This window comes from Macaca nemestrina, assembly GCF_043159975.1.
Source record: "Macaca nemestrina isolate mMacNem1 chromosome 11 unlocalized genomic scaffold, mMacNem.hap1 SUPER_11_unloc_1, whole genome shotgun sequence".
NCBI classification, from domain to species: Eukaryota; Metazoa; Chordata; class Mammalia; order Primates; family Cercopithecidae; genus Macaca; species Macaca nemestrina.
This window is the reverse complement of record NW_027257572.1, coordinates 441,571-466,853: the sequence shown is the minus strand read 5'-3', so window position 1 is coordinate 466,853 and position 25,283 is coordinate 441,571. Positions and strand designations below refer to the sequence as shown.

At 41.8% G+C, this 25,283-nt stretch overlaps 1 non-coding gene and 1 pseudogene across 1 annotated transcript; both read left to right on the top strand.

Moving 5' to 3' along the window:
* Positions 1-25,283, top strand: part of LOC105466256 (POTE ankyrin domain family member G-like) — a 99,189-nt pseudogene that overhangs the window by 28,697 nt on the left and 45,209 nt on the right.
* LOC112423939 (U6 spliceosomal RNA) lies at positions 22,026-22,132 on the top strand. The gene has a single exon (XR_003014543.2). It is a non-coding gene; the product is annotated as a U6 spliceosomal RNA (small nuclear RNA).

Below are 25,283 nucleotides of genomic sequence, written 5' to 3'. Positions count from 1 at the left end.
CGTCGTATGTTTAGTTTTCAGAGGAACCTCCAGATGGCCTCTGTAGTGTGCATACTAATTTACCTGTTAACAGTTTTGAATAAGAGAGCTCTCTCCTCTCTGGAAATTCACAGCAGCGTTTGTGGTTTCCCTTCTTTTAAGATACCTGAAGTTCTTTGTAATACTCCTTCCACCGAGAGGGTCACGGTAACTGAGTCTTGTTCTGATTTTCATTTTCACGATTAGTGATATTAACTAGGTGTTACCACGTACATTTGTTTTCAGTTTTACATGTTCTTTGCAGAAAAGACTCTTTGATTTCTTTGCCCAATTTTGGTTTGCTAATTATCTTCTCTTTCTGCTGTTTTCTGCTAGTTAGTAGGGTTAGTTATTTACACCTTTTCCAGAAAAAGTCTCCTCCGCCGTGTTTTCCCCAATACCTTTCTTACCATTCTTTGGATGTTTGTTTCTTTTCGTTCGTTGTTTTCACTCTTTCTTGCCCCCAGGCCTTACAGTCTGAAGCAGATTCAGGGGTGTGCAGTGTTCTGGTTTCCACTACGTTGGTTACTGATGAAGTAAAGGAAATTCACCAGCATACTCATCTGTTGTGAGTTTTGCTTGTTTGTTGTTTATAATCTTTTCTTTCCCCTATATTTTTTCATTTTCCTTTTTGCAGACTGTAAGCATAGATCCGGGTTGACCGAGGTATTTGCGCACCATAGTCTTTCTTCTCAGAGAGTGACAGTTTCAAGTTTTGGGTGTAGGTCTTTCATTCATGTTGAATAGGTTATTGTGAATTTCACACAGTAAGGACCCTTGGTGGTTATTTGCCTAGGGATATCCAGTTCTCAGAACGCTGTATTGGACAGACTCTCCCTTTCTGTGCTACCTTTGTGGTTCTATTTAAACACGTGCTTATGCTGTATCAATTTGAATTTACTCCTGGGCACCCTCATGGTGTCCATTGGCCTGTGTTTCTCTGCTAATGCCTATCACAAATCATCTGGGTAACTAAAGCTTTGGGAAGTAATTTAAAATGGAAGAGTGTGACGGCACTCCACCGACTTTGTGTGTGTAGGAACTGCTTTGGGAATGTGGGGCACTTCACTGTCCCACAGGACTTTCAGAAATCTGTTGTGATCCTGTTTGGAAACAGAAATTTCACATGGTCTATGCCTTTACTTTAAGGGTGCAAGGGACCTTTGGACATACGGATCAGTGCTATTGTGATCAAATTGCAGGACCTCGCGTCTCTGTTTCAGGCTATAGTGAGGATTTCTTGGTGGAGAGAGCATCCTGATCACTCCTTCCCGCTATGTTGAATATGATGCTAGAAAACTCTTAAGCCTAGGCACCCTGCTATGCCGTAGAACACCAGAATTCTTGCCATTCATCTGAGCGTCACTTTGTAGCTGTTTCCAAGCCTCCCCTCAGCCTCTGGTAGCCACCATTGACGTTGCTACTCTATGAGATTCACTTCGTTAGATTCCACGTGCGTGAGTTCGTGCTGTGTTTGCGTTTGTCTTCCTCTGCCTGACTCATTTCCTTTAACCTAATGTCCTTCAGGTTTCTCCATCTTGCTGGAAGTGACCTGATGTCCAGAAATTGGATGGCTGAGGAGTATACCATTGTGCACGCATCCTTCATTTACTGCATTTCTTCCTCTGTGGATGGACAGGTAGGTTCCCTCCATACCCTGGTTATTGTCCAGAGTACTTCCTCAAACATGGGAAGGCAAATATCTCCTTAAGGTCCAAGTTTCCTTGGCTTTGCCGGCATACCCAATGTTGGGATGGCTGGAGGAACTGGTGGTTGTACTGCTGTTTCAGAAACCTCCTGCTGTCTCTCCCAGTGGGTATACAGATTTTCATTCCTACCAATAATGTGTGAGACTTTCTCTGTCTGCAAATCTACACTGCCCTTATCTTCAAAAAGTTGTATTGCTGTTCCTGGTCATACTCGTTCTCTGGGGAGTTTGACAGTATCTGAGTGTGGTTGGGATTTACATTTGGGGGATGATTACTGATGTGGAGAAACTTTTATTATCCATGAGTCTGTTTCAGGTCTTTTCAGAAATGTCTATGCCAGTCTTTTGGGCATTTCTAGCATGTGTATTGGTTTTTATGGTTTTTTCCACTTAGGAAACCATTAGTTTCTTGAATATGTTAGAGAAGAAGCCTTTCCAGATCCACAGTTTTCTATAATTTTCTCCCAGTCTGTGGGATGTTTTCTGTTGGGTTCACTATTTTCTCTCCTTTGTTGAAGCTGTGTGAAGCTCTGAAGTTGTCCTTAGTCTCACATGGTTACATTAGTTTTTGTTAGCACGGATTTCTGTGTCCCTTTGAGAAGAAAAGTGAGATGGCGAAGCCATTATATTCTATGGGTATTTGGTTCCTATGTCTTCCTTTTCTGTTTGTAGCTTAGGTTCACAGGTTCAAGTTTCCACAATAGACACGCAACCTATGTGTTTTCCTTGGAGATTTTGGTTTCAGAATTACCCTTTGGTGTTCCGTGGATTTTGTGTTGCTTTGTGTGTCTTGTGTAGAGGAAGGGTTTATTTCAGTCCTTTGCACGTGACCCCCCCGTTTCCTCAACCATTGCGCCTTTGGTGTGCTTTTAGGGGAAAAACAAGAATCCCATGGGTTCGGTGTTTATAACTTTTGGGTTGATTATTTGACTCCTTCATTGTGTCCGTTCGCTTATCTTTCTGTGTTCGTGCCGCTAATGGGTGGATTGGGTCACTGTAGGCTTTTTGTTTTGTTTTGTGTGTTTTCTTGTATTGTATTCCTTTTTTTCTATTTGTTTCCAAAGCTGGGTTTTCTAGAATGATAGCTACTTGGATTGTGATCGAGGGGTACGCCTGCAGGTTCGCTTCCCTGCGTGGCATACAGCAGACTTGGGGTCCCAACGTATCGGTCACCCAGGAGGTGAACACAGCATCAGTTGGGTCTTTCTTCCTCCAAGGCTTCCTGTTTCCCTCCCGTTTCTGTCTGTTAGTACCCAGTGTCTTTTGATTTCATCTTTATGTTCATGTGTATTCAGTGTTGAGTTTCTGCTTACAAGTGAAAATCTGCAGTGTTTGGTCAATTCTGTTCTTGCCTGAGTTCACTTAGCAGAGTGGCCTGCAGTTCCATCCATGTTGCTGCTGCGAGCATGATTTTGTTTCTGCGTTTGATTTTCCTTGGTGTCTTTTTAGTATTTTAAAAACCTCTCATTTTCTGTTGGTAGGCATTTAGGTCAGGTCCATGTCTTTATTCCTGTGATGAGCACTCCTGTGAACATGCAGATGTCTGTGTCTTTTTGATAGACACATGCATTTTTCCCTTGGGTCAATACACAGGGTTGGATTGCTGGGCCAAAGGGTGGTTCTGCTTCCTTTCCCTCCTTGTTGTTGTTGAGAAATCTTCAAATTGCTCTCCACAGTTTGAGACCTAGTTTGCATTACTGCCAAGAGTGTAGCCGTGTTCGCTTTTATCTGCTGCTACACAACAAGTATGTTTTGAGTTTGGACAGATGGCCATTCTGACTGGTGTGTGACGGCACTGGTACCCTCCTCTCTAATGATTAGTGATGTTGAGCATTTTCCTGTGTCTGTTGGTCTTAAAGGTCTTCTTTTTGCTAGTGTGTTTCTGTCATTTGCGCATTTTTTACTTGGGTTATTTTTCTGCTTCTTGATTTAGGTAAGGTCCTCTAGATTCTGGCTGTTAGAAGTTGGTCAGATGCTTGGTTTGGGGACGTTTTCTCCCATCATACAGGCTGTGTCTTTACGGTCTTGGCAGTTTCTTTGCTGTGCAGCAGGTCTGTAGTTTCTTAGGCCAGACTTGTACTTTTTGGTTTTTCTTGCATTTCTTTTGGGTACTAAATCATCTTTAAGTGGTTTGCAAAAGCCTATGTTGAGAAAGGTGTTTGATAGGTTGTCTCTTAGGACTTTTATATTTGAAGTCTTCTGTGTCAATCTTTGGTTCATCTTGAGTTAACTTTCCATATGATGAGAAGCAGGGCTGTAGGGTTAATTCTCCTGCACGTGGCTAGTCGTGTATTCCAGCGCCATTCATCGCATAGTGAACCTTTTCTTTATTTCTCATGTCTGTGGTTTTGTCAAAAGTCAGATGGTGGTAGCTGTGCCAGGCTGCTTCTGCATTTTCTATTTTGTCTAGGTGAAAGCTAGGTGGTTTTTTTCTGTTATGATCTGTTCTGATTTCTTGGGTTCAAGAACTGTTAGATAAATTTTAGGAACTGAAGAACCCACTTATATCCTCAAGGTTAGAAACCATCACCATCATCCTATTCTGTGATGCTATGGACACTTTTCCCTCAAGTCTCTCCTCTGGATTTATTTTGTGAAATTAGATTCTGAATCACATTTTGTTGCATAAACTGCTTGGGCAAAAAAGTTTTTTTTTCTTTAAAAGCATTCTTAGTATACATGGGTTGAAGAACAACAAACATGGCTCCTCTTTCCACTAGTCACACCATTACACTCCCTTCCAGCCTCTTTGCTGCTACGTATAGCCATTCAAATGAGCCCTGGCCAAGTACATGTGGGTAGAAGTTAATGTTTGGTCCTTGCAAGCCTGACCTGTGATTCTATGTCGTGATTTAGAACATAAAAAAGAAGTGAGACTTGCTGAATGAGACAAAAAGCACTCTTGAACGCTTCCTCTGACAAGCTCCAAGGCACACTAGTTGTCTTGCACTCTTTTGGACAGCTACTCATTTGTTGGACGATAATTTGCCAACATGGGGACAATCCATAGCATTTTCCACATGCATCTTCTGCTGCAGTTGCTCATGGTTTTGATCAAAGCTAGACAGTGACTGCTCCAGGAGGCTCAGACCCCAGGCCAGCATAGAGTCCTGTGGTTGAAGACAGGCTGGACCATCAGAGGAAGAAAACAAGTAGGCCTTTCTTCTGGATTTTTACCTTCTCTTTTTTCAGGAAACCTGAAGCTGGTTATATTATTCAGACATGATTGAAAAGAGATTATTTTGAGTTGTTTTGGTGGCACCAAGAAATGCGCCAATGTGACAGCCGAAAAAACAGAGAGACCAAGGCATTGAGAGTGGGAAAGCCACTGATGATTCTGGGTCTGGTAGGGTTTTCGAGATTTCCCAGCCCCAAAACAGCCAAGCAGCTCTGTCCTGGGTTGTGAGTGGGCTCAGCCCCTGTGCACACCCATGCTTGGATTCTGGCACATATGGCACCCACAGGAGGCAGCGCCCCCTCCAAGAGATGGTTGGCAGGACCCTGTCTCCACATGCGAAGGCAGCACCCACACGTCCTCTACTGCTCCCAGTGCCAGTTGCCCACAGAGGTTCACGATGAGACCCAACCTGTAGGCAGAGTTGCCACCCCAGCCTGAGGCAAAGTGGACCTTTTTCTGCCAGAGGGGTCTGCTTTCCCATTGGCCAAAATGGCCTCAAATGACAGGGACAGAAGGCAGCACAAGTGCCCATTAGTGTGTCTGACCCGCCCGGTTCTGCTGCCACACATCTCCGGGGACGTCCCAGCAGGCACCCAGGCCTGGGCCACAGCTCACCCTACACTCAGAGGTGGGTAGCACAGCTGCCCGTGCAGGCCTCAGGGAGGAAAGGGAGAAATAGAGATGACAAAAGCAAGACACAATAAATGCAGCAAAAGCACACAAACACACACTGACACTCATCTGGGGCAGGCCATCCTCTCACCCATGACCAGCAGTGCAGGCAGCCGAGAGCCGGGCAGGAGTTGGTGCCGCCATCCCGAGTTAGGGCCTGGATCTAGGGCAGAATATAGAGTCAAGGGCCACTGACCTCAGGACCTGCGGGTTGTGGGGAGGGGTTGCTGTGAGGAGAACTGTCCAGGTCACAGCTAAGTATGTCTTACTTCAGGAAAATATTTCAAACCGAAGTACATTTATGGAAGACTCCTGATGATATAAAAAAGTATGGTTTAGAAAATGTGAAAGCAATCACCGAACATATTCATATATTTTCATCTAAATTTAGATACAGAGTTTTTCTAAAACTGGGATCAGGCCAGGTGTGGTGGCTCAGGCCTGTAATCCTAGCCCTTTGGGAGCCTGAGGCAGGAGGATCGTTTGAGGCCAGGAGTGGAAGACCAGGCTGGGCAACATGGTGAGACCCCTCATCTCTACCAAAAATACAGAACTTAGCCAGGCATGGCAGCGCACCCCTGTAGTCCCAGCTGCTCAGAAGGCTGAGGCGGGAGGATTGCTTGAGCCTGCAAGGTTGAGGCTGCAGTTAGCCAAGATTGCACTGCTGCATTCCAGCCTGGGTGATACACCATCTCAAAAAATAATAACAGTAATTCCCGATTTCAATAACTGTTCTGGAGTTGTGTAAAAGAATACCCTTATTCTTAGGAAATGCACACTTTGGGGGTAATTATGTCTATAGTTTACACTGAAATCATTAAAAAACATATGTTAACGGACAAAGTAAATGGGACAAAATGGAAAAAATTTCTCCAAATTTTAGAAATTGGTAAGTCTTGGTTAAGAGAAGGAGTCTTGGTACTATTCCTGTGACAACGTTTGAAATTATATAAAAATTTTAAGTTCCTAAAACTGGCTGTAGAACTGTATGCTCTGAGTGAGCGTTTATTTTGTAAAAGAGCGATTAAGACCAAAACTTTAATCAGTTGAAAATCTGATGAAATAAAAGTAGTAATATATTAGTGTTTTTGACATCAAATCATGGTAGAAGGGTGGTAACTTTTACAAGTTTTTCTCCAAGCACAGTACATGTCTGTGGATTTTTTAAGAATTCAACTTCCTGTAATTCTTACCTTCCTCCACCTAAAGTGACAGTTTACCAAATACTTTTGAGTAATGGTTAGATTGGGTTAGATTCTCAAGGCTTCCTCTTTAAAAGTCATACATTTAATTCGGGTAGTGAATTACTTGGCTGCTTTGTTCCTGTGAAAGAAGTATATAAAAATGTGCCCTTAGTAACACACAATGGGTTTCTCCTGACAGTTATTTCTAGTTATGCAGTTGTCTTACTATCTCAGCAAAGTCATTCTTAACTTCCTCCATGTCTCAGGTTGGAAATAGGAGCCAATCCAAGATCGATTAAAGACTTTAGGGCCAGGCGCGGTGGCTCATACCTGTAATCTCAACACTTTGGGAGGCCAAGGTGAGTGGATCATGAGGTCAAGAGATCGAGACCATCCTGGCCAACATGGTGAAACCCCGTCTCTACTAAAAATACAAAAATTAGCCAGGCATGGTGGTGGGCGCCTGTAGTCCCAGCTACTCAGGAGGCAGGAGAACCACTTGAACCTGAGAGGCAGAGGTTGCAGTGAGCAGAGCTTGCCCCACTGCTCTCCAGCCTGGAGACAGAGCCAGACTCCGTCTCAAAGAAAGAAAAAAAGACTTAAACGTCAGACCAGAAACTATAGAACTGCCAGAAAAAACAGGAAAAAGTTTTGAGAATATTGGCTTAGGCAAATAATTTATGAATGAGATCTCAAAAGCATAGGCACCAAAAGCAAGAACAGATAAGTGGGCTATAACTTCTGCACAGCAAAAGAAACAACACAGTGAAGAGACAGCCCCTGGAGTGGGAGAAAATACTTGCAAATTACTCCTCTGACAGGGAACTAATACGCAGAGTATACAAGGAACTCAGACTCCTGAAAAGTTAACAAAACAATGCCATTAAAAATTGGCAAAGGATGGGAATAGAGACATACAAATGGCTAAGATGTATATGAGAAAATGCTCAACGTCATTGATCAGGGAAATGTAAATCAAAACCACAGCGAGATATTATTTCACCTCACTTAGAATGGGTATTATTAATAAAACAAAAAGTAACAGATGCTGGTGGGAATGCAGAGAAATGGAAACTGCTACACTGTCAGTAGGAATGCGAATCAGTACAAGCAGGATGGAAACCAGTGTAGAGAATTCTTAAAAAAAAAAAAAAAAAAAAGAAAAATAGAGCTACTGTATGGTCCAGCAGTCTCACTAGGGGGGAGGTATTCATCCGAAAGAAAAAGTTCAGTGTAACAAAGGGTAACTTGCATGCTTGTGTTTATCACAGCATTATTCACAATAGCAAAGATACAGAGTCAATGCAAGTATTCATCAACAGATGAATGGATAAGATGTGCTCAATATACACAGTAGAATATTTGGCATAACAAATAATGAAATCATGTCATTTTCAGAAATGGGTAGCTCTGGAAGTCATTAAGTAAAATAAGCCGGGTACAGAAGGACAAATACTGCAGGTTCTCACATGTGGGAGCTAAAACTTGATCTCATGGACACAGAGAATATGATGGCAGTTACCAGAGGCCAGGAAGATGGGGTGTGGAAGGGAGAATGAAGAGAAGTTGGCAATTGGGTACAGACCTGCAGTTAGAAGAAATAAGCTATAATGTTTGACAGCAGACTATGGTGACTAACAATATGTGCAAATATTCAAAGTAACCAGAATACACATTTTATGCATGTAACAAGCATTTGTATGTACCCTACAAAGAGGTAAAATATGTGTCAAGAAGATGGAGAGGTTATGCCCCAGCCTCGAGAGGGGCTCCTTGGATCTGCACAGCACATCCTGCCCACCTGCATCCTCTGCTGCACTGTGCTGGTTGTATCTGGGCCTTCATGCTCCGGTCCCCAAGGCAGGTGGTGCTGACTCAGGTGGCCACACTGTGGATCTGGGTGTTGGTGGCCCAGAGGGTGGGTGCTAGAAGCTTCCTGTTCTTCTTGTTCCACTGGGACCAGATGGAGCCAGGCAGTGACAGGGTACCACCCTCTTGACCAGATCCTGGAACACAGGAGTGTCACCTGGCCCCTCCTCATCCCAACTTAGTGCCCAAAGTACCCCTGGGCCCGGCATGGCTGGGCTGGAACTCGGGGATGCAGCTCAAGCCTTGTGGCATCCCTGGGTTCTCTGTCCACTGAGGGTGCCCTGGGACCCAAAGCTGCCGGGAAGAGATTGGCTTATCCTCATGCCTGGCACCCCAGACTGTGCTTCCTGGTCCATCGCCCTGGTCACATTCCCCAGGGCAGCTCAGGGCTTTGTTTAGGGATTTACCGTAGTCAGGTGCCTAATAAGTGCTGCGACCTGCAAGGCCATGTGGGCAGATGGGAGGTGCTCTTCGGTGAGCACCCCCAGCAGCCAGCAGGGCAGTCCCCCACGCAGGCGTCTCGTGCTCTGCTTGTGTTTGACTGTTACAGCACTTCATGTCAGGGACAGCACCTCCCGTCCCTCCTGTCAGGAAGGACACAGACAGCAGGTGCCTGAGGACAAGGCATTTGCCAGGTAACACAGGCTGTGAGTGCTGGAGCCAGGATTTGAACCCGAATCATGGCACTCTCTATGGGGCAATGGAAGATGTGGGGATGTCCATGCAGGAAGGAAGGGCAGCCCGGTCCCACTGAGCCCAGCTGGAGGAAACTGCTCAGCCCGCAGCTGGGGAGAGATCCTAGGAGGTCAGGCTTCCCCTTGCTTCCTGGCTCGGGATCACAGAGGGACAAGGGAAAAATTGTGTGTGTGTCTTTTTTCTTTTTGTTTCGTTCAAAATTTAGTTTATTATCAAGCAAGAGGAGCTTAACCCTGCATGTTAGACAAGACTTCAGTTACAAAACAGTCTTTTTTTTTTTCACTTGTGACTGGCTTCCCCTCTACTTTTTTTGGCAAGTGCAGGTTGGTGTCCCGGCTCAGAATCCATTTTTCCTCCCACACCAAAGCACCTACTGGTTTGGGTGAAGCAGCCTGGTTGGAGCCTGGCTGCATAAGCAGGAGGGTTGAGGTGCCACTGCCCTGGTCCAGCTCAGATGCCAGCACCAGGGAGGCTCAGTGTCCTGTTCCCAGGATCTGCACAGGGGGGGACTTTCTGCATCTCCCCATCAGTGGGAGGTGCTCCTCCAAGCCTCCTCTTGCCAGCCTGCACCCAGCAGCCTACACCTTGACCCTATTGCATGCCCCCCAGGAGCAGAGCCCCCCAGGCCAGAAGCCCCACAGCTGTTGGCTCTGGCTTGGACACCGGGCAGGAGGCACCGGGGCAGGAGCTGGCTGTGATCCTGTGACCACAAGTGCCCCCTCACTGATGGTCTCATGTTCTGTGTGCGGACCAAAGAGGAGCAAGTGTGGAAGGCGTCTCAGGCAGGTGCTGGGCTCGGTGGGTGTTTTGTGGTCTGCAATTTTGAGGCTATTTGCAGCCAGCGCTCTCAGCCCGATTTCCGAGCTGCAGCCGCTGCCACGCACAACGGCATGGCCGGGAGTGTCTTGGGGGCTTTCTTCATAGGAGGCTGTCAGCATCCTCAGGTTCCAGGCGCTCAGGCCCAGTCCTGCTTCGAGGCTTTTTTCCCCCAACCGGAGGCTTCTCAATGGCCTGGAAGCTCGGCTGACTCCCGCGAAGTTTGCTGGGAACACAAGGCTGTCAGCGACATTCGTGGCGCCAAGACTTAACCATGCGGTTTGCACGGATCCGCCACTGTCTGTGCCACGTGCACTGGTGCCACCTGAGATGCACGCGCACGCCGCACGCGCGTAACGGTTTGGCTGGCCTGTACCGGCTTGGCTGGCTTGTAGCGGTTTGCACACGCACGCCGCACGCGCGACTGGTAACTGGCTGGTTTGTAGCGACTTGCACGCGCAGGGCACACGTGTAACTGCTTGGCTGGCCTGTAGCGGCTTGCACGCGCAGGGCACACGTGCGTAGCGGCTTGGTTTGGCTTTGCGTTCTTGGCTTGGCGTCGATTGCTGGGCCTGCTGTTCCTCCTTGGACCTCCTTGGATTGACGTTTTCTCCTTTGGGTTGACGTTTCCTCCCTAGTTCCTTTGCTGGGCTTGACCTTTTCTCTGCTGGGTTTGGCATTCCCTTGGGTGGGCTGGGTGTTTTATTGTGGGGGGGGGGGGTTGGCCCTTCCTGGGGTGGGCGTGGGGTCGCCCCGGGTGGATGTGGGTTTTCCCTGGGTGGGGTGGGCTGGGCTCCCCTGCTGGCGTTGGCAGGTTTTGGCTGGGATTGATCTTTCTCTTCAAACAGATCGGAAACCCGGCGTTACTGCTAGTTGGTGAAACTGGTTGGTAGACGGGATCTGCTCGCTACCATCAGCCTCCCCTGGCTGTTAAAAGCAGATGGTGGCTGAAGTTGGTTCCATGCCGGCTGCGTCCTCTGTGAAGAAGCCATTTGGTTTCAGGAGCATGATGGCCAAGTGGTGCTGCCATTGCCTCAGCCCTGCCGCAGGGGGAGCGGCAAGAGCAACGTGGTCGCTTCTGGAGACCAGGACGACTCCGCTGTGAAGACATTCAGGAGCAAGATGGCCAAGTGGTGCTGCCACTGCTTCCCCTGCTGCAGGGGGAGCGGCAAGAGCAACCTGGGCGCTTCTGGAGACCAGGATGACTCCGCTGTGAAGACAGTCAGGAGCAGCAAGAGCAACGTGGGCGCTTGGGAAGAATACGACGACAGCGCCTTCATGGAGCCGAGGTACCACGTCCGTCGAGAAGATCTGGACAAGCTCCACAGAGCTGCCTGGTGGGGTAAAGTCCCCAGAAAGGATCTCATCGTCATGCTCAGGGACACTGACGTGAACAAGATGGACAAGCAAAAGAGGTAACCGGGCCTGGGCTGGGAGGAGAAGGGACGTGGGGGGGTGATGGGGACAAACCCTCCTGTCCGGGGAGGAGGGGGGCTGCTTTCTTGTCTCCGCAGGCCCCACACCACCCTGGGTGTGGAAACCTCAGCGAGGTCAGAGGTCAGGGCACAGGTCCCTTTGTGAGCAGCAACACAAAACAAAACTTGAGCTGATTTCCAATCCAATTATAATTTCCCTCACAGAACACTAATAGATTGTTTTAAAGTGATTTAACTCGAAAAATTAAGTTGATGCAGCAGATAATTTTTAATGTACACATTTTAAAGCAATGTTCTATATATTATAGAAAAGTATATTGAGAACTAAGAACGAAGCCCCATAACATATCAACTTCAAGGCTAAATATTCTTCAAATAAAATCCAGTATGGATTTTTTATCAATGTACCCTATGTAAGTATGTTCTTTACTGAGGAACCTTAGAAGGAAACTGAAATGGGAAGCAGGTTCGTGTGCTTGAAAAGGAAGATTGAATTTTCTGAAGATGTGAGCTTTTTCTATTTATCACTTTTACCTAAGCCAAATAAAAATAGCAAAGTTTTAGAGTTTTTACACATGCTGTCTTTTATTATTGTGATAAATTATTTTTTTGTAACAGAATGGAAAAAGACTTGCTTTTCCAGATATCAAAATGTGCGTGTGCTATTTCCACAAATTGTTCACTAACAGCTGAAAAGATCAGTGAGTAGAACAGAATAGGAAATCCAGAAATACCCAAATATATGTAAGAATTTAGCACTTGCTAATGGTGATGTTTTGTATTATTTAAAAAAGGTGGATTGTTCATAATTCATTTTTGGAGAAAACTAGCTAGATTTTTATGTCACAAAAATAAGAGTATAGATTAAAAATTTTAAATACACAAAAGGAGAAACATACCAGAAGAAAACACAAATGCTTATATGTATATGCAGATATATATATATATAATTTTTTTTTTTTTTTGATGGAGTCTCACTCTGTTGCCCAGGCTGGAGTGTAGTGGTACGATCTTGGCTCACTGCAGTCTCTGCCTGTTAGGTTCAAGCAATTCTCTGCCTCAGCCTACTAAGTAGCTGGGATTACAGGCGCCTGCCACCACGCCTGGCTAATTTTTTTTTTATTTTTAGTAGAGATGGGGTTTCACCATCTTGGCCAGGCTGGTCTTGAATCCTGTCCTTGTGATCCATGCACCTTGGCCTCCCAAAGTGCTGAGATTACAGGCGTGAGTCACCGTGCCCGGCCTATATATGCAGATATAATAAAATAAGCTCATTAAAATAAGCATTTTAAAATTGGGCATAGTACTTTTTAGCGTAGCTAGCAGTGACCTGCGTATGTAGGAAAACAGTGTTCCTGGTAGGAGAAGGAATTTAAGTTAGAGAAGTGAAATACTGTTTTCTACTTAAGTTAGAAGAGGAATGAAAGGCTGGGTGCAGTGGCTCACGCCTGTTATCCCAGCACTTTAGGAGACTGAGGCAGGCGGATCACAAAGTCAGGAGTTTGAGACCAGCCTGGCCAGTGTGGTGAAACCCCATCTCTACTAAAAATACAGAAAATTAGCTGGGCATGGTGGCATGCACCTGTAATCCCAGCTACTCAGGAGGCTGAAGCAAAAGAATTGCTTGAATCAGGGAGGTGGAGGTTGCAGTGAGTCGAGATCACGCCACTACACTCCAGCCTGGGTGATGGAGTGAGAGTCCATCTCAAAAAAAAAAAAAAAAAAGGAATGAAATACTGTTTTCTATCCACAAAGTTTGTGAGGATGAAGAATAGTGGTACGTATATAGTTGTTCAAAGTTTAAGTTGCTGCAGCTTTTCAAACAGACACTTTAGTGATAAGAACTACATTTAAAAAATGTATATGCTTTTTACTTATCAATTTCATTATACTGAAATACCTTTATGAAATAGATACATCTGTTTTTGTTAGTATTGCTTAAAACAGCAGTGTATTTAGAAGAATTCATAGATTTTATGAACAAATTTCGGTGCATCCATAAGATGGAATAATAAGTAACTATTGAGGGCGTCAGTAGATACAGAGATATGTTGACATGCAAAGATGTACTTTGCTATATCAAGTGAGAAAAAAATCTGTTATACATATACACAAACAATCTGCTCTTGTGTTAGCTGAAAATATGTAGAAAATATAATCAAACTTATGTCTGGGGATTCGTAAGTGAAGTTTTTCCCTTTCTCTTATCTGTGATTTCTGCAATGAACATCTGAAGTTTAGTTAAGGTTCATTAGTAATGAAATAATCCTTGGGAAGAGAAGGAATATGCTGCTTGCATAGATACAACTAATTTCTCACATTCTATTATTTATTTTTATTTCTGTGGATGACTGTCTTCTGTGAACTTTTATCCTCTTCAGACGTAGAGGGATTCTGTTTACCTGTTCCTGTAGATTTTACTGTATATACATTTTATTATATAATTATCTTTTCATTATATATAGGTTAACATGTGTAAAAAGTATGATATTTTAGTTGAGTTATATACTTGTGAAAATTAAAATAGCAAATACAAATGATTATTACTGTTGCACATGTATTCTCCTACTCTACAGCAGTTTTCTTTAAAAATATTGAACTCCCAAGCTGCGTTTATCCATTCTTTCAATCCATTTAGTCATCAGACATAAGCCAGACACCTATTATGTGGCAGACATATTCTACTATCTCTCAGGATCCTTCCATCTTTGAAAACTTCATGTTTACCTGCTGGGCATGAGCAAGCTGAGAGATTTAAAGTTGGAGCATTAGGACTTAATCTCAATTGAAGCTTTTCCTCCCTCCTTTCAAACAAAAGCATTTCTGAAGGTAGAAAATAGTAAAAGATAACCTTTAATTGCCTTTTTGAACATTTATAAGTCTTGGATAAAGACTATTTTAGTTGTTTTAAGAACTAAAATGTGGTAGATAACCAGCAGGGAATACTATGCAGCCATAAAAGAAAGAACGAGAGCATGTCCTTTGCAGGGACATGATGGTGTTGAAAGCCATTATCTTCAGCAAACTAACATAGGAAGAGAAAACCAAATACTGCGTGTTCTCACTTATAGATGGGAGCTAAATGATAACACACAGATACCTAGAGGGAAGGAACACACGCCAGGCGGCCTATCAGAGGTGGAGGGTGGGAGGAGGGAGAGAAGCAGGAAATAGAGTGAACGGATACTGGCTTAATGCCTGGGTAATGAAATCATCTGTCCAACCAACCCCCTTGGCGCACATTTACCTGTGTAACAAACCGGCACATCTGCACCTGTACCCCTGAATGTAAACGTTGAAAAAAGCTTCGCAAATAGTTTCATAAATCCATTTTAAAAAAAGAAAATTTATAACAGTCTTAAATCCTAATATGAAAGATTGGAAATATCTGATGTACATACATTGATAAATCTAAATATTGAAAAAAATGAGCCCATGGTATTTATTTGGATTTCCAGGTATTCTTTGGCTTAAAGTTTTTTGAAAACCAAAGTAAGAATTAGTTTATTTTAGAAATTTGTTTTTGTTTTCACCTCAGCCCTCTTATTCCATAGGTTTTTTAAGAACTAAAATCTATTTAAATGCTGGTCATCTGACTGGAACTGCCCCAGACCTGTTATAACATATTCTACTTAATGTAAGGCACCAGGGGTTGTATGATGCCCCATTATTTTATGTCTCAATAAGAGAATTATTTAAATGCCGCCAATTATAGTAAATCATGAATTATAAGTGGTATTTCAGTGGAGACAACATGGAGACAATGATCATCTTAGAATCACTGAAATACAATGTTACCTGTAGTCTTTAAAACGTACCTGAAAGTGTAGGTATAATTGTATCATCTCACTTAATTCAAAGGTCTTTAGGGTATTAGTAAAAATTATAATATCTAACAATTATTGAGCTGTTCTTTGTGTTAGGAACTATTCTATATCTTTTGTGTAGAGTCTCATTTAAGCATTACAGTGGTTTCCTGTGAGAAAGCTACTATTTTCATTCCCATTTTATTGATGAGGAAACTGAGACACCAAAAGGCTAAGCAACAGCTGGGAAGTGACAGAGCTTCAAGTAGGGTTCCAGCCCAAGCTGAATGTCATCCAAGGGCTGTGCTGTTTCTATTCAAATAGGCTGCTCTTTCATTAATACAGCGAGTAATGAGAGGTAATAAACAATGTGCTTTCTTCATGGGAAAATTAAATGTTTGTTTTGAAGGCAGAGTAATAGCAGGCTATTCAGTGTTTGCAGTTACACGAATCATTGATGTGCCTGTAGCTAGTGCACTACAATTTCCTAAAAAGTCTTCTCACTCTCCTAGGACTGCTCTACATCTGGCCTCTGCCAATGGGAATTCAGAAGTAGTAAAACTCCTGCTGGACAGACAATGTCAACTTAATGTCCTTGACAACAAAAACAGGACAGCTCTGACAGAGGTATGCAGTAGTCAACTGTATCAGCGTGAGATGGGTTTGATTTCAATACATAGCATAAAAATGAGTTTTCTGCTCTAAATGTAACTAGCTGGTGAAAGCTGTGGAATGTTACTTGGAATTCCTAGCATTTATAATTTGTTTTTGGTCTAACACTGACAGGCCGTACAATGCCAAGAAGATGAATGTGCGTTAATGTTGCTAGAACATGGCACTGATCCAAATATTCCAGATGAGTATGGAAATACCGCTCTACACTATGCTATCTACGATGAAGATAAATTAATGGCCAAAGCACTGCTTTTACATGGTGCTGCTATTGAATCAAAAAACAAGGTATAGATCTACCAGTTTTCTTTTCAAAATACTGAAATGCATTCATTTTAACAGTGACCTGTGTAAGGGCCAGTTTTCCGTATTTGGAAGCTCAAGCATAACCTGAATGAAAACATTTTGAAATGACTTAATTATCTAAGATTTTATTTTAAATGTTGTTACTTTCAAAGAAGCATTTGAGGGTACAGTTTTTTTTAATGCACTTGTGGTAAATACTTTTTTTGAAAACACTGAATTGGTAAAAGGTAATACTATTTTTCAATTTTTCCCTCCTAGGTTTTTTTTTTCCCCCAATGAATGTAAAATTGCAAAATTTGCCCTGAAATAGGTTTTACACGAAAACTCCAAGAACACTTAAACATGTTTCAGTGAATAGAAATCCTGCTGCTTTGGCAAGTTCCTAAAAAACAGTAATAGATTTGAGGTGATGCACCTCTCAGTGGCAAGGCTTAAGATATTTCTGATTGCTCATGAGGCAGAAGTGGAAAGGGAAAAAGAGCAATCAGAAATACCAAGGCCAGTTTGGAAATTAGGTAATAGAGGGAAAAGACCATGAAGAGGTTGTGTGTGTGTGTGTGTGTCTGTGTCTGTGTGTGTGTCTATCTGTGTGTGGTTAATTTATTTGTTTCCTTTGTATGGTGAGACAAGGTTCTCTTCAATTTTAGAGAATGACAGTTTTCATTTTGGGAGGGGGGGTTAGTGAGTTGTGAACTGCCTAGAGATCAATTTTAGGAGGCCTCTGAAGAACCAGATTGGCAGTGAATTGGTGGTCATGTAATGGGAAACCCTTGAGCAGAGGGAATAACAAGTAATTAACTGACTTAGTATCCTATTCTGGTAGAAATGGCCAATTAGAGTCTCAACTCTGCTTTCAAATCTAGCATGTCTGGATGGGAAGGTGGGAGATAAGGAGCTTTCAGTAACAAGATCAAGTTGGATTTTGAGTTTACTAGACCTTGTTCTTCTCTTACCGGGGAAAATTATGTGGTATTTTCAGCAAATGAGTCTGTCTCCTACTCTTTCCTCTTTTTGGCCAAATCTTCAAATGAGAAAGGGAATTGGTCACGTGGGTGAGAAATGAGACTGAAGTAACTGTCTGTTGTATTAGCTTCCAGCTAGAATTTTGCATCCCAGTAACCTGAGGAAAATTTTTAAATAATCAATAAGTCTCGGCTTTTTCCTGAAGATTTTGATAGAGTAAGTCCAGTAAAGCCTAGATATGTATGTTTAAAAATGTTTCCTTGAAGCCAGGCATAGTGGTGCATGGCTGTAGTCCCAGCTGCTAGGGAGGCTGAGGGGGAGGATTGCTTGAGCTCAGGAGTTCGAGTCTAGCCTGGTTAACATAATGAGACCCTGTCTCTTAACATCAACAATAACAACAACAAGAGTTTTCTCAAAATCTGGATACACAGCTGCTTAAGAACCACTGAATACATAAATGTAATATGTAAATTCTTATATCTCAGAAACTTAAGATATCTGTAGAAGAGTTGGAGTTGGATATGTGCTGATTTCTTTAAATCTTTCCTATCCAATTACATTAATCTGACTCTTTTTTTTTTTTTTTTTTTTTTTTTTTTTTTTTGAGATGTGGTCTCACTCTGTTTCCCAGTCTGGAGTGCAGTGGTGCAATCATAGCTCACTGCAGCCCTGACCTCCCCAAACTCACTCAGATGGTCCTCCAACCTCAGTTTTTGTATTTCTTTTTTTTTTTTTTTTTAGTAGAGATGAGGTTTTTGCCATGTTTCTCAGGCTGGTCTTAAACTCCTGGGCTCAAGTGATTCACCTGCCTCAGCCTCCCAAAATGCTAGGATTATGGGTGTGAGCCACCATTCCTGGCCTAGTCTGACTTTTATCTCTGTGGTGAGACATTAAAATGAATATTATTGGCAGTATCTATCAGCTTACAGAGTAATACCCTTTCCTTCCTACCGTCAGTTATTCGCTGCCATTCAGAAGGTCTTTAGAAATGTGCAGTGAGTAGTCTTTGAGTCGGTAGAGGATGATCCTCTCGGGATTTTGTGTCTCTTTGTTATCATTCAAGTGCTTAGGTCAGTAAGCCGTTGTTAAGAGCAGAGTTTTCTCAATTAGAATTGTAGCAAATTGTAAACTGTTTTTTTGTCCATTGAAGCTGTATTATGGACTATCCAGTGTGTCTCATAAGTATGTAGAGCTTTGGCATAATCAGCATGGCAGTTTTAAACACTAGAAACCATGGAGGTATTAAGAATACAGATAGGAATTCTGTAATTTAGTTTCAGTAGTCCTGTGAACTGATTATCTATTAACAATCTGGAAAAATTAAATACAGATAGATTTTAAATAAGTAAATGTTGGGAAATTTTTTCAAATGGGCAGTATGAGTATTAATAGCAATTTTTATTACCCGTTGGAGCTTGAACTTTTGGTAAAACGTGAAACTAAAGAAATTTTTTACATGCAAATTATTGCTTTATACACAACAATTTTTCTTAGGGTGGAGGATATAGAGACAAAAGATACAGCCCCTGCCCTCAAGAAGCTCTTTGTTTAGGTGGGAAAAATGTTATCATCCAATAATAGCATGCCGAATGCTGGGTTAGAAGCAAAGAGTCTTGGAAGCAGTGAATGTTGAAAGTGAGTTTTTGAGATGATCAGCCTTGATGTGGTGAGGCAGAGAAGGGGTGTTTCCAAGGGAAGGAGCAGCACGTGGGAAAGCACAGAAGATTGAGGAGGAAGCAGCTACATGTTACTTACTTTGTATGCGTGTAAGTCGGTAGGATCTTATATAAAGTTTCCGCTTCAGTTGAGGAGTATGTACTTTTTTGAATTGCATTCGTTTTTGCTTTATATTGTTTTACAGCATGACCTCACACCGCTGTTACTTGGCGTACATGAACAAAAACAGCAAGTGGTGAAATTTTTAATCAAGAAAAAAGCTAATTTAAATGCACTTGATGGATATGGAAGGTATAGTTATTAGTTTTAATCTGTGTGTTGTTAACTAGATTGATAGCAGTCACTCAAGTCATAAATATTAAATTAATAAGATTAATGTGTACTTATTGGGACATAGTGGTATCAACACAAATCTGTCAGGTAGAAAAACAGTTATTTGGACTGGGCAACATAAAGAACAGTTTTTGTAGGATTCATCTTCTCTTATTGTATTGACTGATGTTCTTTGTTGTATGATGTTTTGGTTACATGATCTTACGTTAGCTGGAGGGATTTTGTATTGATTTTATGAAGTGTGAACTTTAACTTTCAGTTTACTTTATGACTCAGTATTGAACTTCTTAACCCTTTCTACCAGTTTTTAACCTCTGTGTCTTATATGCTTTTCCACTAAATATGCTATATTAAACATAAGTAGGGGTTGAAAATTCTTTTGTCTTTTCAATGACTCTGCTTTAAGTTGCTTTCTTTGAAGAATATTAATGTTAGCTTATCCCTACATGACAATTAATTGCTATTCCCACATACTATGGGTTCAACAGCTTTCTTATTTTATTTCCAGTGTATTTTGATGTTTTTGTTTTTAATTGGTATGGAAAGAGGGAGTGAAAATAGTTTTAAGTGGATACACTTTTCCTTTCATGAAGGCAAGCTGTAGGTGGGTGATAAAAGAGAAAAGAGCTAGGCTTTGGATTCACACAAGACTGAGTTTAATTCCTAGCTTTCTTACCTGCTAGGTGTGTGACCTTGGGAATGTTACTTACCACCAAATATATTGTCATATATGAAAAGTAGGAGAATATATCCTTCAAAGTTGACTGTGCATAATAAGTAAGAGAGATATATATGGCACTTAATTCAGTGCCTAGTACATGCTTATTGGCATCATTAACTGACACTCCTGTGACTACTCTTCTTACTATTATTATTATTACTGCTTTCAGCATGCAGAGAGCTCTTGTTCATGTTACCCCCTAGCTGATTTTCTATTACAGCGTATCAGTCTAGGGAAGCTGTGATGAAATCTTCACTTAAATCTTTGTCCACTTCAGATAAGTGGTCCTAACATTGTTTCTTGCCCATCAAAGGACTTTAAATTAGTAGCTTCTACTATGCAACGCCCCAGTGAGATAAGAGGTTTCCTTTTTGTCCCTTCCTTTTAACCTTGGTGGTATTTTACAAAGATGAACACTTGAGCACCCAAGATGCTATGTCTTTTGGTACATGTAAATGTTTAATTCTGCACGGAGAGACAAGATGTTAAATTGGTAAAATATATCAAATTAGCTTTAAAAATAACTTTATTGCAGTTCCTAAGGGAGAAATTATCTCTGTCATTTTAGAACTGCTCTCATACTTGCTGTATGTTGTGGATCAGCAAGTCTAGTCAGCCTTCTACTTGAGCAAAATATTGATGTATCTTCTCAAGATCTGTCTGGACAGACGGCCAGAGAGTATGCTGTTTCTAGTCATCATAATGTGTAAGTGTTTACATTAAAAGGTGAGTTAATGCTAAATTGAGGTTTAAAATAATTGTAACAATTGCCTCTTACGTATCAGGTGAGATGTCATAGTTCGGTTCAGATAGTTTTAGAATGACAGTGAGTTAGTTCCTTGCATCAGCCAGAACTCACAAAAAAAGCAAGACAAGTTAGAAGTACCAGTGGGTGGAGGATTCTTTATCTCAGGACTTTTAAGACCTTTATCCTTAGAGATCCCAACATTGTTCATTTCATCCAAGTATAACACCTATGCATGGGATAAAAAATGGTGTCACATCTTTGATTTTTCTGATTAGTTATTTGGGTCTTGAAATGTCCAGTTTAGCAGAAAGTCTTGTACTGTCTTCTGGGGACTGTCTCCTACATACTCCATGAATTTTTCAAGAACCGAAGGGGTTCACTAAATCCAAGGAAGACAGTCCCTTTTATCAAGTCAGAAGGAGGAGGAAAAAAAGGACATTCCAGTCATTCTGTTGTTTCCATTGTTTCTGTCGCTGCATTGTTGCCACTCAAACTGGTCCTGCTGCCTGGTAATGGTTGACCTTTGACACCAAGATGCCCTTACTGATTCAGATCCCTCAAGCCTTCCTGGCAATTCATACGGTGGCTTTCAAGTTACAATGTATTTTAGTTCCCATACCTATGCTTATATGCTCAGCCATTGTTCCCAAAGCACCAGCACCCTGCTCTGGCTGCTGGGCGTCCTGACTTTATCCGCAGACAAAGTGAGCAGATTGACCCTTCCCCCCATATTCAGAACCTAATGTGGAACCCACATCTTAGCCAAGAATTAGCTGAGACCTTCACGGTCAGAGATCCTTTGAGGCAGTTGTTGGTCTTTTCTCTAGCAGATATCAGGTGGGCTTGTTCTGAAGGGTCAGAGGGGTTCAAATAACGTGAGAGAAAGAGATCAGTGTTTGTTTCTTCTTCTTTGCTACCAGGTCTGTGCTGTGAGGCACCTTTATATCCTGTATAGAACCTTAGGCAGGAGAAAGTCTCATATGAACCTTCCACGAGCAGGGGCTCCCGGTTGTGGTTGGCCCTTGAGTGATCTGTTTTACATGATAATGAAAATCGTCCAAGTTACTTCTATCTCTAGCTCAAGATTTTAAAATATTTTCAAATTCTACCTCACAGGAAGCCATTGAAGAGAATTCTCAGAATCTCAAGTAGGTTAGTTGGACTTAACAGAGCCAAGCCTCGTCCATGACTCATCATTAATCATGTGTAAAAGTAGGGCTTTGTGCTTGCTTCGGCGGCACATATCCTAAAATTAGAACAATACAGAGAAAATTAGCGTGGCTTCTGCATAAGGAGGCAGCACAAATTTTTGAAGCATTCCATGTTCTGTGCAGTCACTGGAAGGTCATTTGACTATTTGCTGACTAGCTGTAAGGAAACACTGTGAAGCAAAGCAAAAGATGGGTGCCACCAAAATACTGAAATTGTGATTTGTGCTGCAAAAATAGTCATGTAAGATGGTCTATGAGATGACTTAGAGCTGAATAACATGTTCGGTGCAAAATTATATTGTTAGCATGTATGTCGAAAACTAGAAAATGTCAACTTGCAACTTCTTCATGGAAACTAAAAAAAATAAAAGAGTTTTGGTCTCCCCTGCCAGCTGGCATTGAACATCAATATAAAGCATTATCCTAACAAACATCTGGCTCAGAGTTGGAGTCTGTAGAGAAGGATCATTGGTCCAAGCCAGGTCTTAACATCCATTGGTTTTTCTGCCCTTGGTGTGATTGGTCAACTCCATAATAGTGGACAATCACATTAGCTACTTTAATGAGATATTTATGAATAAATTTAGTTACAAACTATGACATAGTTGAGATGCCCTGAATTATAAGCCATAAGGAGTAGGACAACTGAAAAGCAAAATTAGGACTTAATAACATTTTCTGAAAACTACATTTGCATATTAGAACCTATGAACAAAATACACATTGGGTTTTATTTGGGATTCCAAGATAATTTTAGTCATAAAGTTTAGGAACAGATTATTCCATTGCTTTACTATTTCTCTGAGCATTTAAAAAATATCTTGTTAAATCTTTATAACAACCTAGTAAAATATGAAATAAGGCAGCAAAGTCCTCACTTTGTTGAAGAAGGCATTGAGCCTAAGAGAAGCAAATTGTCCAAGAACAAATAGCTGTTCATTATGGAGCTAGGACTTATGCAGAGCTGGGACACTTTCTATTATGTCATGATAATGTAAGTAATTTACTGGGTCACCATGCCCTTGATTTCTGAGCATTTCACCTTACATTGTTTTCTTCTTTAATTAGAAGCTTAAAGAGAAGTTTGTAGAATGTACTCATAAGTGAATGGGATGATACTGTTAAGTTCTGATATTATGATAATAGAAATACTCTAAGAATTTTACATTTGGTAAGTATTTTTTATATCAGTATTAAAATAGTAACTTGGTTTATTGCATTTTATACGTAGAATTTGCCAATTATTTTCGACTACTAAGAAAAACGGATACTAAAAATCTCTTCTGAAAACAGCAATCCAGGTAAGACTTGTGATAGTGAATTACTTTGGGTCAGTTGTCCCCAACCTTTTTGGCACCAGGGACTGGTTTTGTGGAAGACAATCTTTCCATGGGCTGAGGGAAGGTGGGAGTGGTTTCAGGATTATTCAATCATGTGACTTTATTGTGCTACTTTATATTATTATTACATTGTAATATATAATGAAATAATTATACAACTTAGCATCATGTAGAATCCGTGGAAGCTCTGAGCTTATTTTTCTGCAACTAGACGGTCTCATCTGGGGGCAAAGTGAGACAGTGACAGATCATCAGGCATTAGATTCTCATACGAAGCACAAAATGTAGATCCCTCAGACGGGCAGTTCACAACAGGGTTCATGCTCCAATGAGTATCTAATTCTCTGACTGGTCTGACTGGTGGCAGAGTTCAGGCGGTAATATGAGCCTTGGGATGTGGCTATAAACACAGGCGAAGCTTCCCTGGCTTGCCTGCTGCTCACCTCCTCCTGCTGCTCACCTCCTCCTCATAATAGTCCATGGATGGGTCCCAGTCTGTGGCCTGGGAGTTGTGGACCCTTGCTCTGGGTGGTCCTACCATAGATAAAAAAGTGAAAGTAAGGAATTTTTGATCACAAGAATGCTGAAGCACAAGTCGTGCTACATACGCTTGTCCCAACAAGGTTTCACTGTTACTGACTTCATTCCTCCTCATTTGAAGTTGGAAAGAGATACATTTACTTTGTTGGAACAAGATGTGTTCTACCTGCTGGTTAATTGTCGTGATAACAGTAATTTTGTTAGAACAAGATGCTCCGCTATCATTTGCCAAAAGATTGCCATAATAAATATACAAATTGCCCCACTCTAGGCTCAGCAGATTATAATAAAAGTAGAAAAATGTTTCACAATAACAAAAATGCTAGTATGCTACTGGGTTGTGGACACCTGATACATTGTATAATCCAAACTGTAGGAGGACACCTTTAGCTATCTATTTATCACAGAGCTTCTGTAAGTTAGGTTTCATAAGTTGCAGGAGACAAAGATGGAACAGATGTAGTTTTGATCTTTAAGGTGCTCATAATAGAGCTGTCTCCATTTCTGTGCCTTTTCAACAGAATTTTCAAAGAACCCATTTCTATTTATGTTTTCACTTGTCCACTTAACAAATAACTATCAAATATCTTTTAGATACTAACCATTTTTGTAATGCTACAGAACACAAAAATACAGACAGGAGCTTGTTATTATCATTGTCGTTTTTATTATTTTACTACTTTGCTCGGTGCTCACTGTGTGCTAGATGCCCACTGGAAGCTTATAATTATGATTTATTATATATTGATTATGTGCCAGACATATGTGATGAGGAATAAAAGTTTTGGGGAAAAAACAGTTGTGATTTAAGGTAAACATACAGAGTGAGAAGAATTTTTCTAGGTAAAGAAGCAGAAGAAGAATAATGTTTGGCAGAAGGAACATGCAACGAGTTGGTGTGTTTGCCAGAAGGAACGTCTAACGAGATTGCCTGTTTGGCAGGAAGAGCAGCAAGTGCAAAAGACAAGATGCTTGAGTGAACTTTGCAGGGTTTCTGAGCAGTTCACTTTTGCTAGCACCAAAAGTGTGAGATACCAGAGGTTGGGAATGAGGTGAATACTTAGCTAAGGCAAATTTATGGTAGACTTTTTAATACTGTAGAAATGAGTAGGGCTTATCCTGTGGGCCATGGGAAGTTTACCAGATAGAATGCTTTGGACTGCAAATACTGATGAGCAGTGGCTAAAACAGTAGGAACCAGAGTTGTTTTGGTTGTTCGGTGATATCTTAGGTATCCCACTTGTTCCTCTTTCAGCTGTGCTGTTGGCAGTGTTTTATTCATGTCTCCTTTCAGGGTTGGCTAATCGCAGCAGCTCCAAACATCTTGTTCTCACGGCACAACATCACAAGAGCTGCTTTTCTTCACATGTGTCTTTTAAACAGGGAGAA